The sequence below is a fragment of the Pleurodeles waltl genome, chromosome 5 (genome assembly GCF_031143425.1).
Source record: "Pleurodeles waltl isolate 20211129_DDA chromosome 5, aPleWal1.hap1.20221129, whole genome shotgun sequence".
In the NCBI taxonomy this organism is placed as follows: domain Eukaryota; kingdom Metazoa; phylum Chordata; class Amphibia; order Caudata; family Salamandridae; genus Pleurodeles; species Pleurodeles waltl.
The window spans coordinates 75,675,430-75,690,087 of record NC_090444.1 but is presented as its reverse complement, the minus strand read 5'-3'; the positions used below and the strand labels follow the sequence as shown (position 1 = coordinate 75,690,087).

Here is a 14,658-nt window from a genome sequence, read left to right as displayed (position 1 = left end):
CTGTGTGTACAAAAAATGCTTTGCACTACGCTCTGATAAGCCTAACTGCTCGACCACAGTACAACAAAACAGCATTAGAATCATATTTGTTGCCTCTAAACTCTGGTGAATCCCTGTACAGACTATGGGGTCATTCCGACCCTGAAGGTTCATGACCGCCAGGGCCGGGGACCACGGAAGCACCGCCAACAGGCTGGCGGTGCTTCCAGGGCTATTCTGACCGCGGTGGTAAAGCCGCGGTCAGAAAAGGGGAACCGGCGGTTTCCCGCCGGTTTTCCCCTGGCCCAGGGAATCCTCCATGGCGGCGCTGCTTGCAGCGCCGCCATGGGGATTCCGACCCACTTCCCGCCAGCCTGTTTCCGCCGGTTTTCACCGCCAGAACCAGGATGGCGGGAACGGGTGTCGTGGGGCCCCCTAATAGGGCCCCACAAAGATTATCAAGCAGACAGTGAAAATCGCGACGGGTGCCACTGCACCCGTCGCACCCCTGCAACTCCGCCGGCTCCATTCGGAGCCGGCTTCCTCATTGCAGGGGCTTTCCCGCTGGGCCGGCGGGCGCCCTTTTGGCGGTCGCCCTCCGGCCCAGCGGGAAAGTTGAAATGGCCGCCGCGGTCTTTTGACTGCAGTGCGGTCATACGGCGGTGACCGCATGGCGGGCGGCGACCGCCGCCCGCCGCGGTCAGAATGACCGCCTATATCTCAATTTGATATAGCATATCTAGAGCCATCTTCCTACAATCTTGTATCAGTGGTTCCCCTAAATAGTCAATTTAGGGGAACCGGTATTGAGAGTGAAGGGTAGTAATCACTGGAGTACTGTAGGAATCTGGCCTGGTGTGTGCTAACTACCTATGGTATGATCACCTTATACAAGGTCCATGTATCCCTTATGAGTGAAGTGGAGTTAGTGTCAAGGAAGCCAGACTCTCTAAAGGTAGCTGTGGATAAGTAGCCAAGGCTTATTTAGGAGACACGCAAAGCTCTCATGCAATACCACTGTAGTCATACAGCACTTACACAAATGAAAGAAGGCACTCAGTGCTACGAAAATAGAGGCTCTTTATTAGAGTAATACAAACACAAACACTAGTTATGCAATACTCTAATTGTAGCTAAATAAACATACTATACATGTACAGTAACAATCAGGAATAGGCTTAAAAAGCAATTGAGAACACTGAAAAACCGCAGACAAAACTCTAGACCAGGGGGAGTGGGGGTGGGGGTGGGGTGGTGTTGGTGTTAGGTGGATGCAGGAGTTGGTTGACGGTGGAAAGAAGACGGTCAACACTGGGGCAGGTGAAGAGTTCCTGGCTGATGCGGTCGAGGTCCCACGCTGGATGAAGGATTGCAGTCAGTCTGTGGAGTGAAAAAAAACACATACAAGACCTGAAAAAGGCAAATATCGCAGTTGCTAGCAGTGGAGCTGTTGGGGACCAGGAAGGCCAAGTGAGGGAGAGAGGGAACTAAACCCACAGGGGATGTCCGTAGCGACCCTCGGCAGTGCGGAGAGTCCAAAGAAGAAGATGCAGCCCACACAGATGACTCACAGGCAAGGAGCACAGGAGTCACGGTGAGGCCCATGCAGGACACTTAAAAAGGAGTCCCACATCGCTGAATAACCATGCAAAGGGCTGAGCGTCACAGGGAAGAGTGATGTGGACAGGAGCAACACAAAGACTGAAGTTCCCCTAGAGGCGGTGCCATCAAGCCTTGTCAGTTGCAAGAGACACTATGCATGGAGAAGGGAAGGTCCTACCTTCACCCAAGTTGGACAGCTGGTAGGGAGAACGCAAAGGACCACCAACTGTGATGCAGGATCCACACAGTTCCATAGAAGAGGAGATCCATGCAGCCGGTCATCATTCCACGGGAAGTTTGCTTCTTAGGGCAGACTGAAGACTCGCCACCCTCATATGATGCACAGCTGGGGAAATGTTGCAGTTGCTAGATGAAACCAGAGAAACAATGTTGGAGAGCAGAGGCGTAACTGTAGATGCGGACTGTAGGTCCCTGTGGAGTCCAGCTGCGGTTCGAGAGGCCAGAAGTTTCAGTAAACGATGCAGATGATTCCTGCTGGAGTCTTGCATGTCGAATCTGGGAACCCACCCATGAGGAAGACCCTAAATAGCCCTGGAAGGGGAACTGGTCACCTAACCACATGGCCACTAAGATGCCCCCAGAGGCCTCTGCCCACCCTAAGGTCAAGATGGCAGAATCAAAGGGCCATCTGGAGGAGCTCTGGGCACCAACCCTGGGGTGGTGATAGACAGGGGAGTGGTCATTCCCATTTCCATTGTTCAGTTCCAGGACAGAGCAGGGATTAGGGGTCCCTCAACTGGTGCAGATTGGTTTTATGAAAGGATGACACCAATGGTGGCCATCAAAGCATACCAGTGGCTTGGCGAGGCTACCCCTCCCAAGTCATTTAAGACCTTTTTTCTACCCAAAGGCAAAGGGTGTTGCCTCCGTCACCTAAAGGAAATTCTTTTGTTCTGCCTTCCTGGACTACAAGTCGGAAACGTTTGATAACAAACATGCCCATGTTCAGAGTTACCCTTATGTAGCTGGCAAAGGTAGTGACCTATGTCCAGTACACGCGTGAAATGACATCCCCGCACTAATGAAGTCCAGGAAAATGGAGATGAGTCTATGGGGGAATCTCTGCTCATGCAGGGGTGCCCTGCGACATCGGTACTTGCAGCAGGCCCTCTGGGCTAGGAGGCCCTGCCTTATGAGTGACTTACAGGGACCTGGTGCAGTGATCTTCAGTGAAAGGGTGCATGCACCTTTACATGCAGGCTGCAATGCCAGCCCTGCAAACACATTTTACATAGGTCCCCATGGGTGGCATAACATGCTGCAGCCCATGGGGAACCCCTGGTGTCTCCCCGCCCTGGGCACCATATACTAGGGACTTACATGGTGGCACCAGTATGCAAATGTGGGAGGTAAGAAGTCATAGCAAACAAATGTACATGTCACGGTTTCGGGCAGGGCTGATCAGGACTTTGGTTGGGACACCCCTTGAGGTCACCGAATATCCTACAGAGGTAGTGTACTGTGGCAGAAGAGCAGCTAAAGGCATACACGGAAAGGACAGCTATGGATAGGCACAGGAAACAGGAAAGTAAAAGCAGAGCAACCCTTGTGTGAACAAACAGGAAACGGATTACCAGTGGACAAACACGCTGGGGTTGTACACAGAGTAAGGCGCAGAACCTCCCACAGTGACAGGGAATCTCAATGCCTCTGTGCAGTTTGCTCTTACAGATAGTCACCCTGCCAGCCCCATAGAAAGGAGGCAGCAGAAGTGATTCTGTCTCTGGACCCTAGAGCACAAACAAGGATAGTACTTACATACACAGGACACGCTCTTGTGGGTCCAGCTGGAAACACAGTGGCGATTCCTGAGAAAACAGCAATAGCACACTGTCACTGTTAGGCACGAAATACAACGTATAACACTGGACAAGGATGGGGGCTGGAATTGCCTCCTGGAAACCCAGTACACAGGAGGACACGTATACACTGGTGAAGACTGATAGAACACTTACCAGACACAAAGAACCAAGAAGAAACAGAAACAGAAGGGAACAAACAAAGAGGCAGAGGCAAGAACTAGGAACAGGCTCAGGCTGAAGCAAAGGCGGGACTAGGACTTGAAAACAGGGCGCAAACTTCTGGCTGGTACAGACAGAGACAGGACTGGGAAACTGAGAACAGGCTCTGGCTGGAACAGGCAAGGACAGGACTGGAATACAGGGAGTAGGAAATGAGCAGTAAACAGGACTGGGAAACAGAGAGAAGGTTCAGGCTGAAACAAGGCAGGAGCAGGGCAGAGAAACAGGGAGCAGGCTTTGGAAGAAACAAACAGGTACAAGGCTAAGAAGTAGGGAGCAGACTCTGGCTGGAACAATCAGGAGCAGGGCAGAGAAACAAGAAACAGGAAACAGGATCAGGCTGGAACAGAACAGGAACAAAACTGGAACACCATCCGACAAGGGGTCTGTAACACAAAGGAATTGAAGTCCGATGCACGACAGGGAGCTTGAGGAAATGGCTGCTTATAAGCAGTTCCAAGCTGGGCTGCACAGGAGAGGTTTCAGGTGTGTGTAGTTTCGGACACTTGCAAGTCCTGGAGGAGAGGATCCAGTGAAAAGGAGCAACTGGACTTCTCCCATTGAAAACAATGGGAAACGGAATCCGGGTTTTCCTGACTACCAAGCTATGCATTATGGGATTTGCAGTCCCAAGAAGCAAATGTAGTCCTACACAAGTGTACCGTGGAGAAAAGAGAAACAAACAGGAGTCAGCAAGGGACTCTAGATAGGTGTTCAAGGTGATTCCCAGGCTTCTGACAGTCCCCTTACAGCGCCCCCTGGAAATGGGACGACCGAGTCGTAACAGTATACCCCCTCCCACCAGTCCGCTCAAGAAGAGAAGGCGATCCTTTGGCTGAAAAAAGTTGAAGAGGAAAAGCCAAAGCAAGAAAATCCAACACCAACCTTGGTGGATAGGTTTACAGTCCTGCCATAGGTGAATCTTCCAATGAGCAAAGCATGTATTAATCCCCATATGGGCTCCAATGTCTTTTCTCTTTATTGTTCGAGTGATATGGGAGGAGTGCATGGAGTTGGTTTCTGATGAAGTGGATTCAGGAGCAAGGAGATCTGGAATTGCATCATGGGAGGTATTCTTTAGGACTTTAGTTTCCTGGTCAGTACCGTCTTCCTTAGAGGAGATAATTGGCGTGTTAGTAACTGTAAGGTCTGTAACTCCTTCCGACAAGCAGGATATGTCTGTTTCTGCAGCAGTATTTGCATTGATTGTGGTCTGAGGCTTGCAAAGCATAGAGACTTGGGAGACATGGGTAACTGGTGTTCTCAAGGTAAACATGAAAAAGTCAGAATTGTCTTTCATCTTTGATGACATTGGAGTATCAAATTCAGGAGCAACAGGAGTTTTCATGTCTTTAGAAACTGGATTAACATATGAAAATGTAGAAGTTCCACAAACTAATTCTTTAGGGTGATCTTCAGACAAGACTGGGATTTCTTCATTGCAAGTGCTCTGTGGTGTGTTCATGGTATCAGAAATGGTTTCTTTGCAAGGCGTTTCTACTACAGGTAGTTGATCTTCAACTCTGTTAACACTGAAAGGTTGTTCTTTGGATTGAAATAGAACTGGAGTCTCTTCAGAAATCACCTTTACACTGTTACCTAACTTTTCAGCTCTAGCCTTTGAATTGATGATGGTTTCTTGCAATAAAACACTAAGAACAGTACTTATCATCAGATCTTCGAATACAAGATTCAAATTCAAGTCTTTAGTTTTAGTGGGAAATATTACATCTTTCAGCACTTGAGCTTCGGTTTCAGATTGCTGGTTTTCAGGAGTCTTTAGTTTCAGGGACACAGCAGGTGACGTTTGTGTGGCTGGTTTTACATCAAGATCAGATACCGGTAGCTCAGAGATCTGTTCTTCACTAATTGTGGAGCTGGAAACAGGATACACATTGGCAGGGATCAGCAGGTCAGGATCAGTGGTTGAGGCTGCAACTGTGTCCAGTTCTAGGAGAAGGCTCTCATTTCTTATGACAGGCTGTTTAGTTTCAGATTGCTGGCTTTCTTCCTTTTCTGAAATCTCCACGATTTGCTTTGACACAGAAGAGATTTTTAAACTTTCTGAGAAGTCCATTACAATCTTAGTAACTGCGGGTATTTCTTCACGGTCAGAAAAATCCATTAATTCTCTTGAAACAGGAACTGTCTCTTTATTGTCTGAAAGTTCTATGATATTGTTTGAAAGGGCAGGAGTATCCCCACAATCTGAAAATTCTGGTGTGTACGTCATTTGAACAGCACTATCTGCAGGTTTGTTCACGGCAAGGCAGGAACCACTGTCATCACTAGATTCAGATTCTTCAACACTGTTGCACAACTTGCCATTAACCTCCAGTAAAGTCATATCTTGGTTTCTTAAGGTGCAGCTATTGTAGTCTGTATCAGAACTCTCTTCTTCCTTTGGCTTTATTTGTTCTGATAGAGGGGCTGAGACACTTCCTTCTGAAGACTCTGATCCATCCTTTGAATCAAGAGGTGTCAAATCTCTCAGAGATTCAGTCAACTGTACAGGAATTTTCACTGGAGAACTACAGGCTGAGAGAGAGTCTGAGGAAGAGGCTGATATATTTATAACTGGAGCTGTCTTTTGACTGTCATAAATAGAAGGGACAATCTGCTCGATAGAAGTCTTTGGAGAGGCACACAAAGTAGCATACTGTTCTTTAAGCCAAAGCTAGTGATCATTTTCTTTTTTCAGGTTTTCAAATTGCCTTGCAGTAGTTTCCATCAGCTGCTCTGTTACTTCTTCTACCTTACAGATAAACAGAATGTCTGGTTCTGCCAACAGTGAAATATGCATTGATGAAAAGAGCCCATGTGCAAGATTTCTTGTGTATGTTACAACATATTCATCATAGAAGTCTGATATCTGCCTTTTAATCTGCCAAAACTGCTCTTTTAGTGTGTGTATGTCCATATTGTTATCAAACCACTCAGAATACAAAAGGGTTTAGCAGAGCTTTTAGGGATTGAGACTGGTATATTATCATCCAGTTTGGGAAGAGCACAAGCTTTTTGAATTGAACTAAGGAATCCCACAGTCTTTACTGATCCCTTAGATACAGGGTCTAGCCTGCTGACTTGAAAACTCTGAGGGACTGATAGGTCTTTATAAGAGTCAGCACTGCACTTTGAATTCTGAGAAACTGGCCTAGATGGGCTGAAGCACTCAACAGAAAACAAGGGAATCGGTAGTGTGGCTTCTTGAACAGTGTCAGGGTTCTTTGTTTTGGCAGAGTGCTGGAAGTGAATCTGGGATGCACTAGCATGAGGCAAGGAATTAACCAGGTTTTCTTGAGAGTAAATGTCTTGTGCAGAAGTAGCAAAAGCACTTTCACTGTTAGGAACATTCTCCCCTGTTTGAGGTAATAGAACCTCCAAAAACTCATTATTACTTTGTAATTCTTCTACAGACAGGGATTGGGGGTCATAATCACATATATTATAATAGCTGAACATTGAGGAATCAGCAAGCCACGCAATGTAGTACTGCATTTGCAATCTTTGATTTTCTTTAACAAGTCTATCCTTTAAACTAAGGCCTTTTTTAGAGGTCTTCTGAGAAAGTCTAGGTTTAGAAAGGGGTGTCTTAACATGATAGGAAAGCATTTTAGGTTTGTGTGTGCCTTTACTGCCAGGGGAGCTTGAAATGTTTGGTTCGTGCATTCTGTCACGGTTTCGGGCAGGGCTGATCAGGACTTTGGTTGGGACACCCCTTGAGGTCACCGAATATCCTACAGAGGTAGTGTACTGTGGCAGAAGAGCAGCTAAAGGCATACACGGAAAGGACAGCTATGGATAGGCACAGGAAACAGGAAAGTAAAAGCAGAGCAACCCTTGTGTGAACAAACAGGAAACGGATTACCAGTGGACAAACACGCTGGGGTTGTACACAGAGTAAGGCGCAGAACCTCCCACAGTGACAGGGAATCTCAATGCCTCTGTGCAGTTTGCTCTTACAGATAGTCACCCTGCCAGCCCCATAGAAAGGAGGCAGCAGAAGTGATTCTGTCTCTGGACCCTAGAGCACAAACAAGGATAGTACTTACATACACAGGACACGCTCTTGTGGGTCCAGCTGGAAACACAGTGGCGATTCCTGAGAAAACAGCAATAGCACACTGTCACTGTTAGGCACGAAATACAACGTATAACACTGGACAAGGATGGGGGCTGGAATTGCCTCCTGGAAACCAGGAGCCAACCCCAGTACACAGGAGGACACGTATACACTGGTGAAGACTGATAGAACACTTACCAGACACAAAGAACCAAGAAGAAACAGAAACAGAAGGGAACAAACAAAGAGGCAGAGGCAAGAACTAGGAACAGGCTCAGGCTGAAGCAAAGGCGGGACTAGGACTTGAAAACAGGGCGCAAACTTCTGGCTGGGACAGACAGAGACAGGACTGGGAAACTGAGAACAGGCTCTGGCTGGAACAGGCAAGGACAGGACTGGAATACAGGGAGTAGGAAATGAGCAGTAAACAGGACTGGGAAACAGAGAGAAGGTTCAGGCTGAAACAAGGCAGGAGCAGGGCAGAGAAACAGGGAGCAGGCTTTGGAAGAAACAAACAGGTACAAGGCTAAGAAGTAGGGAGCAGACTCTGGCTGGAACAATCAGGAGCAGGGCAGAGAAACAAGAAACAGGAAACAGGATCAGGCTGGAACAGAACAGGACAGGAACAAAACTGGAACACCATCCGACAAGGGGTCTGTAACACAAAGGAATTGAAGTCCGATGCACGACAGGGAGCTTGAGGAAATGGCTGCTTATAAGCAGTTCCAAGCTGGGCTGCACAGGAGAGGTTTCAGGTGTGTGTAGTTTCGGACACTTGCAAGTCCTGGAGGAGAGGATCCAGTGAAAAGGAGCAACTGGACTTCTCCCATTGAAAACAATGGGAAACGGAATCCGGGTTTTCCTGACTACCAAGCTATGCATTATGGGATTTGCAGTCCCAAGAAGCAAATGTAGTCCTACACAAGTGTACCGTGGAGAAAAGAGAAACAAACAGGAGTCAGCAAGGGACTCTAGATAGGTGTTCAAGGTGATTCCCAGGCTTCTGACAGTCCCCTTACAGCGCCCCCTGGAAATGGGACGACCGAGTCGTAACAGTACAGGGGGAGTGCACTGTAACTGGGGTCCTGGTTAGCATACTGACAAGCAAAAAGTGGGGGTAACCATGCCACAATAAGGGTACTTTGCTACAGCTACATACCCTGGAGTCACAACACCCTGTAGATGACCACTTTCTGTGGGGAGTGGGCAACACCATGTCCAGAGGTCCTAAATTCCACCAGACACAAGTAGAATTTCCTAGGCTGTGTCCATTTCAGGCTGGTCACCCTAGGGGTGTGTCCAGCCTCGAAATGCAAAATGCCTCCTACATAGCTAATGTTCCTGAATATCCAGGTGCCAGATGGGGTCTGGGGGTGGGCATCTCCCTCTCAGAGACTAGATCTGTCTTGGAATGCAGATCATGCTATGGGAAGGGGTGTCCAACACCTCACCCTGAGAAGCTTTGTGTCTGACCTCCAAAGAGCAAAGGATCTCACCCCTGGATCTCACTCTAGTCTGTTGGTGGCAAACTGGCTAGAACTGGTCAGTTAGCTCAGAAGCAGTTGTTATGTTTTCAGGAGGAAACTGTAAGGTACACTCTGGATGCGTGCATTAATAAATCCATCGCCAGGGCTTATAAAACATGAGAGGTTCAACATCCCTATTTTCATTGAAGACATCATGGAGCTGGGTAACTCGTATTAATCAGTGGCCAACACATCTATTTAAAATGGATTCCCTGTTCACCTAATATATCTAAGAAACGACAGACCTAGCAGGGGCATATCTTCTCTTGCAGATATGACCACGCATATAATAATATGCACCCTGCCTTAGGGCTATAAGGCCTGCTATAGGGGTGACTTACAAATATTACATGCAGTGTTTTGGGGACATGGCACACAGTCCATAATTTATGTTGCGTTTTCACTTTTAGGGGGCACCTTGTCAAGCAGTCTGCATGAGGTCAGTGCTGGGTCCCTTAGAGAAGAACAAGTTCTGCTACAGCTCTTAGCAACCCTCTGCAGTACCAAGGCACTCTAGGTAACACTTACTATGGGACTTAGAAGGGTGCTACAGAGCCTTATCACTTGGGATCAAGGGATCAGGTGTCTTGTTTTGGGGAAAGACTGGCACTGGGGACCAGCTTACCAGGAAGCCAGTGAACTTCAGTTAAAGCTGCATCAAAACTTGGCAACAAGTTGGGAGGGGGCAAGGGACGGACAGCTAAGTACAAGTGTGAGTATGACTTTTTTGTGATGTTCGTTAATTGGTTGCAATGTTACACAAGGAGGACGGGCTGGGAGTTGAGATGAATTTGTGAGTATGGCACGTGGTGCCAAAAAAATCTTGCCATTGAATGTATTATGACCTTGGCCTAAGTTGTTAAATATAGGGCTGCTCAGTTCCAAGGCAACCAAGACTTACTTGATTTCACCTTATCCCATTTTCTTCTACCGTCCTACTCTTCCTTTCTCCTTATTTTATCCTTGCAGGTTCATTTTCTTCTCTACTTTCTCCTGGTGATTGCTTCTCTATGACCCCGTTCCCCTTCCCATTCTGCCTTCTGCTCTTTGGCCAGGTCACTGGCACACTGGTCTACATTCTAAATGTTTTAACATCTCATTTTCAGGGATAGGCAGGTCTTTCCATTATTGTAACACGGGAGCAGCTCACTACTATTCATGGAAATAATATGTGTGACACCCTCACATTTACAATATATGAGGTTCTATTTTGATGTATGTAGGAAGTTGGCTCGGAATATACTATCTCAAAGTGAGAGATAGTGTGCACAGAGTCTAAAGGTTCCCCTTAGAGGTTGATAGTGGGAAAATTTGATAATTTGAATGCTCTATTTTTTGGTGGTGTAGTTGAGCAGTAGGCTTGTCAGAGGGTAGTGTTAAACATTTGTTGTACACACACAGGCAATAAATGAGGAACACACACACTCAAAAGACTTAACTCAAGTCCAATAGTTTGCCTGCAGAACATCAGGATCCCTCGGTGCCGGCGAAAAGTGAGGGCTACTTTGAGCGACCTCAAAAACTGAAGGGACCAGTGACAACTCCGGACTCTCCTGCTGAGGCGTGACAGTAGGACTCATCTCCCATGTCTTCTGGCATCGTGAAGATAGAGACCCCGACCTCGATCGGCTCCGCTCCGAACGGCGCAGAGAGTCATGATGACGCTGCTTCTTATGCTTTTTGGGAGAAACATGGAAGGAATCCTTTTTATGGGCCTTCTTTGCTTTGGCTAAGAAGAGCTTCGCCTCGCGCTCCTTCAGAGCTTTTGGATTCATGCTCTGACATGAAGAGCAACCTTCCACATCATGCTCTGAACTAAGGCACCAAATACAGTCCGAGTGGGGGTCGGTCACTGACATCCGACCCCCGCATTCTCTACACGGCTTGAAACCGGACTTCTTCGGAGGCGACATTGTAACCACCAAAAATCGTTACAGTTAACAACGAGCCAGGAAGAAAAACCATTGGCGTCGAAGGCACAGAAAAAAGGAAAACTGATGTCAGTACGCCGACAAGGACCTCTTATTGGCACGTTGATGTCAGACGGAGTCACGTGGAGCCATGCCATTATGACGTCCTCGTCGACGTAGACAGCTAGGAAGAAGACTTTCCGTTGGATGCTGGCACAAGGATCCAATTCATAAGGTGAGGAATCCACAGGTAGTTGTATCCATCAGAAATATATTTTAATTTATTTTAGAACCACAAGATTCAACTCAGGTTACTCACGTTATCGCAGTCGCCTGGGAGTCCCCTCTGCGGTATTTGTTTTCTGGAGCTCGAGGTGGGGGCATTGGATACAGAGTGAGAAGTCTCACGCTTCCGGCGGGAAAGGAGAGTTCTTTCAAAACTTGCAAAAATGTTGCAGTGTCCTCAGAGGTCGCTGTTCCCCGACAGATGCGTCGCTGTGCAGTTTGAGTCTGGGGACAGGCCGGTAGAGCTGGAGCCAAGTCAGTTGGTGTTTCCGTCATATCTGCGGGGCTTTCAGGTCAGCAGAACTTATTTGTGCAGGTTGCAGGAATCTGATTTCCTGGGTTCAGGGTCGCCCCTAAATACTCAATTTAGGGGTGTGTTTAGGTCTTGGGGCAGTAGCCAATGGCTACTGCCCTTGCGGGTGGCTACACCCTCTTAGTGCCTCCACCCTGAGGTGATGGGGGCACATCCATATTGCTTTTGGGGGCATCTTCCAATCTCAAGATTGAGGAATTATAAAAGTTAAGCGTCACCTCAGGGCACCTTAGGGGCTGTCCTGACTGGTGGGTGGCTCCTCCTTGTTTCCCTCATCATCTCCTCCAGCCTTGCTGCCTAAAGTGGTGGGGGAGTCCATCTCCACTAGCTGGGATGCCCTGGGGTGTTGTAACAAAAGGCATGAGCCTTTGAGGCTCCCCGCCAGGTGTTACAGTTCCTGCAGGGGGAGGTGAGAAGCATATCCACCCAGTACAGTCTTTGTTCCTGGCCACAGATTGACAAAGGTACTCTCCCCATGTTGCCAGAAACTCGTCTGGTTGTGTCAGACTGGCAGAAACTGGTCAGCCTAGCACTAGGAGTCGGACTGGTATTCCGGGTCCCTCTCTAAGATGCCCTCTGGGTGTATTTTAAAACAAATACCACAATGGCATCAGTGTGCATTTATTGTGCTGAGAAGTTGGATACCAAACTTCTCATATTTCAGTTTAGCCATTATGGAACTGTGGAGTTTGTGTTTGTTAAACCCCCAGACCTTATACTCTTATGGCTAACCTGCAATTACAATGTCCAAGGTTTTGCTAAGACACCGTAGGGGCATAGTGCTCATGCAGCTATTCCCTCACCTGTGGCATAGTACACCCTGCCTTAGGGCTGGAAGGCCTGCTAGAGGGGTGACTTATCTATGCCATAGGCAGTGTGAGGTTGGCATGGCACTCTGAGGGGAGTGCCATGTCGACTTAGTCATTTTCTCCCAACCAGCACACACAAGCTGGCAAGCAGTGTGTCTGTGCTGAGTGAGGGGTCTCCAGGGTGTCATACGGCATGCTGCAGCCCTTAGAGACCTTCCTTGGCAACAGGCCCTTGGTACCAGGTGTACCATTTACAATGGACATATCTGTGTGCCAGGGCCGTGCCAATTGTGGGTACCAGTTAGGGAAAGAACACCAGGCAGATCTTATCCTCCAAACCCACCCTTGCTGCCATCCACAGAATCAGGAAGAGCACATCTGAAGGCAGATGCTTTTCTTACCTTGTAGCCCAGTCAAACACGCTTCCACTCAAACTCAGACATGCAGACTCACTGAACCAGCTCACAAAGGATCTAAAGACATGGATCGCAGAGTGTGCAGCACGTCCGCAACAGCTATTTGAGCCTCCATGGGTGATAAGCCGCCCTTTAAAAGCGTCTGATTGCTCAAATGACTGATGTGTGCAAAAATACCTTTATTAAGAATGAAAAACTTGCCGAACAATAGCTTTACAAGTATGTCTCAATAAAAACATAAAAGAAAAGAAATGTTTTACCTAGAAGTTATTTTGAAAGATTAGCAACACATAACTCACCCACTGTTCAATATCAGTCATGTTTGGCCACTAGAAATGGCTGCCAATACTCTTTTTAGTTTTGTTAGTTCCAGAGTGACCTCCAATTAGTGAAGAATGTAACTTATTAAAAATGTGTTTTGCCAATTCTTCACCAACGATAACTTGTGCCTTCTTCCCCTTTCCTACAAAGAACACCTTTTCACCTAATTTTCCAAAAAAACATGAGAACGTTTAAAGGACGATTTCTATTTACTGCAGATGTTGCACGAGAGATACATTAAAAGCACGTAATATATATATATATATATACACACACACACACGCTAACAATCATTTAAAAAAATAAAATATAATGAAATGAATCAGACTAAACAATATTTGTTAACACATAAGTAGGTAGATCAATATAATTGAAAGGATCACCAATTCATGAAGCTTCATTCAAACAAGTACAGTAAATTGTATGAATGTATAACAATTTTCTAATTCCAAAGTAATTTGAAAAATAACTTACCATCAATGGTGATTTTTTTGGAAAGTCTCCGTAATCCATGCTTCATTATTTTACTGAAATCATCAGGGTACACATTACTGCGTATATAAAATTCAGAATCTGGTTGTACTTTGTAGCATCCATTGTTCTTTACAATAACAAAATAAATATAAACTGAAGAAAATCTAAACATCGTAATAGTAAAAAAATAAAATCACATGGATGAATATACGTTAACAAAGGTAAATAATGTGTTCCTCTGATTGACAATTTGCACCCACACATTCGTTTTTTGAGAATGGATACCATAATCATATCTCTCCACAGTTGCTGCCTCCGCTCTGGTGGGAGGAGCACATAAGCCATCAGAAGTCTGCTTCTTCGCCAAGGCATTGCACCTTTTAATAGGAAGAAAAAGATAGTTGGAGATGGTCCTCTTCTCTCATCAGCTTGCCTAATTTTCACAGCATTTAAGCAAATAAAAAGCTGATCATCCATTTAGCGTTGTTTAGTACAATGAATGACCGCTGTGGGTCAAATATATGTAAGAATGAGGAGGTAGAGAAAAAGTCGTCAGGACAATATTTAGACCAACGTGAAAGAGTGAACACTTTTGGAAAAAGAGAACCAGCTTGCCTCAATAGATGGTAGTTAAATGTGTGGCTACAGAGAGGGTTAGATGCTCGTTAGCCCTTATGTAAGAAGTAATTATGGGAAAAAAAGAATATTGTATCGTCAACAAACCTATAGGTCCTCATTACAACCCTGGCGGTCGGTGTTAAAGCGGCATAAAACAGCCAACAGGCCGGCGGTAAAAAAAATGTAATCACAACCGTGGCGGAAACCGCCAACATAGACAGCCACTTTAACACTCTGACTGCCACAGTGGTACAAACAAACAGCATGGTGGTCACCACCAACAGACAGGCGGAAGACAAT

At 46.5% G+C, this 14,658-nt stretch overlaps 1 long non-coding RNA gene across 1 annotated transcript in view; it reads right to left on the bottom strand.

The window, feature by feature from the left end:
- Positions 1-14,658, bottom strand: part of LOC138297213 (uncharacterized) — a 72,028-nt gene that overhangs the window by 37,554 nt on the left and 19,816 nt on the right. The window contains exon 2 of the long non-coding RNA XR_011203936.1: positions 13,245-13,429. This is a non-coding gene — a long non-coding RNA (uncharacterized lncRNA). The remainder of the gene's footprint in view (positions 1-13,244; positions 13,430-14,658) is intronic.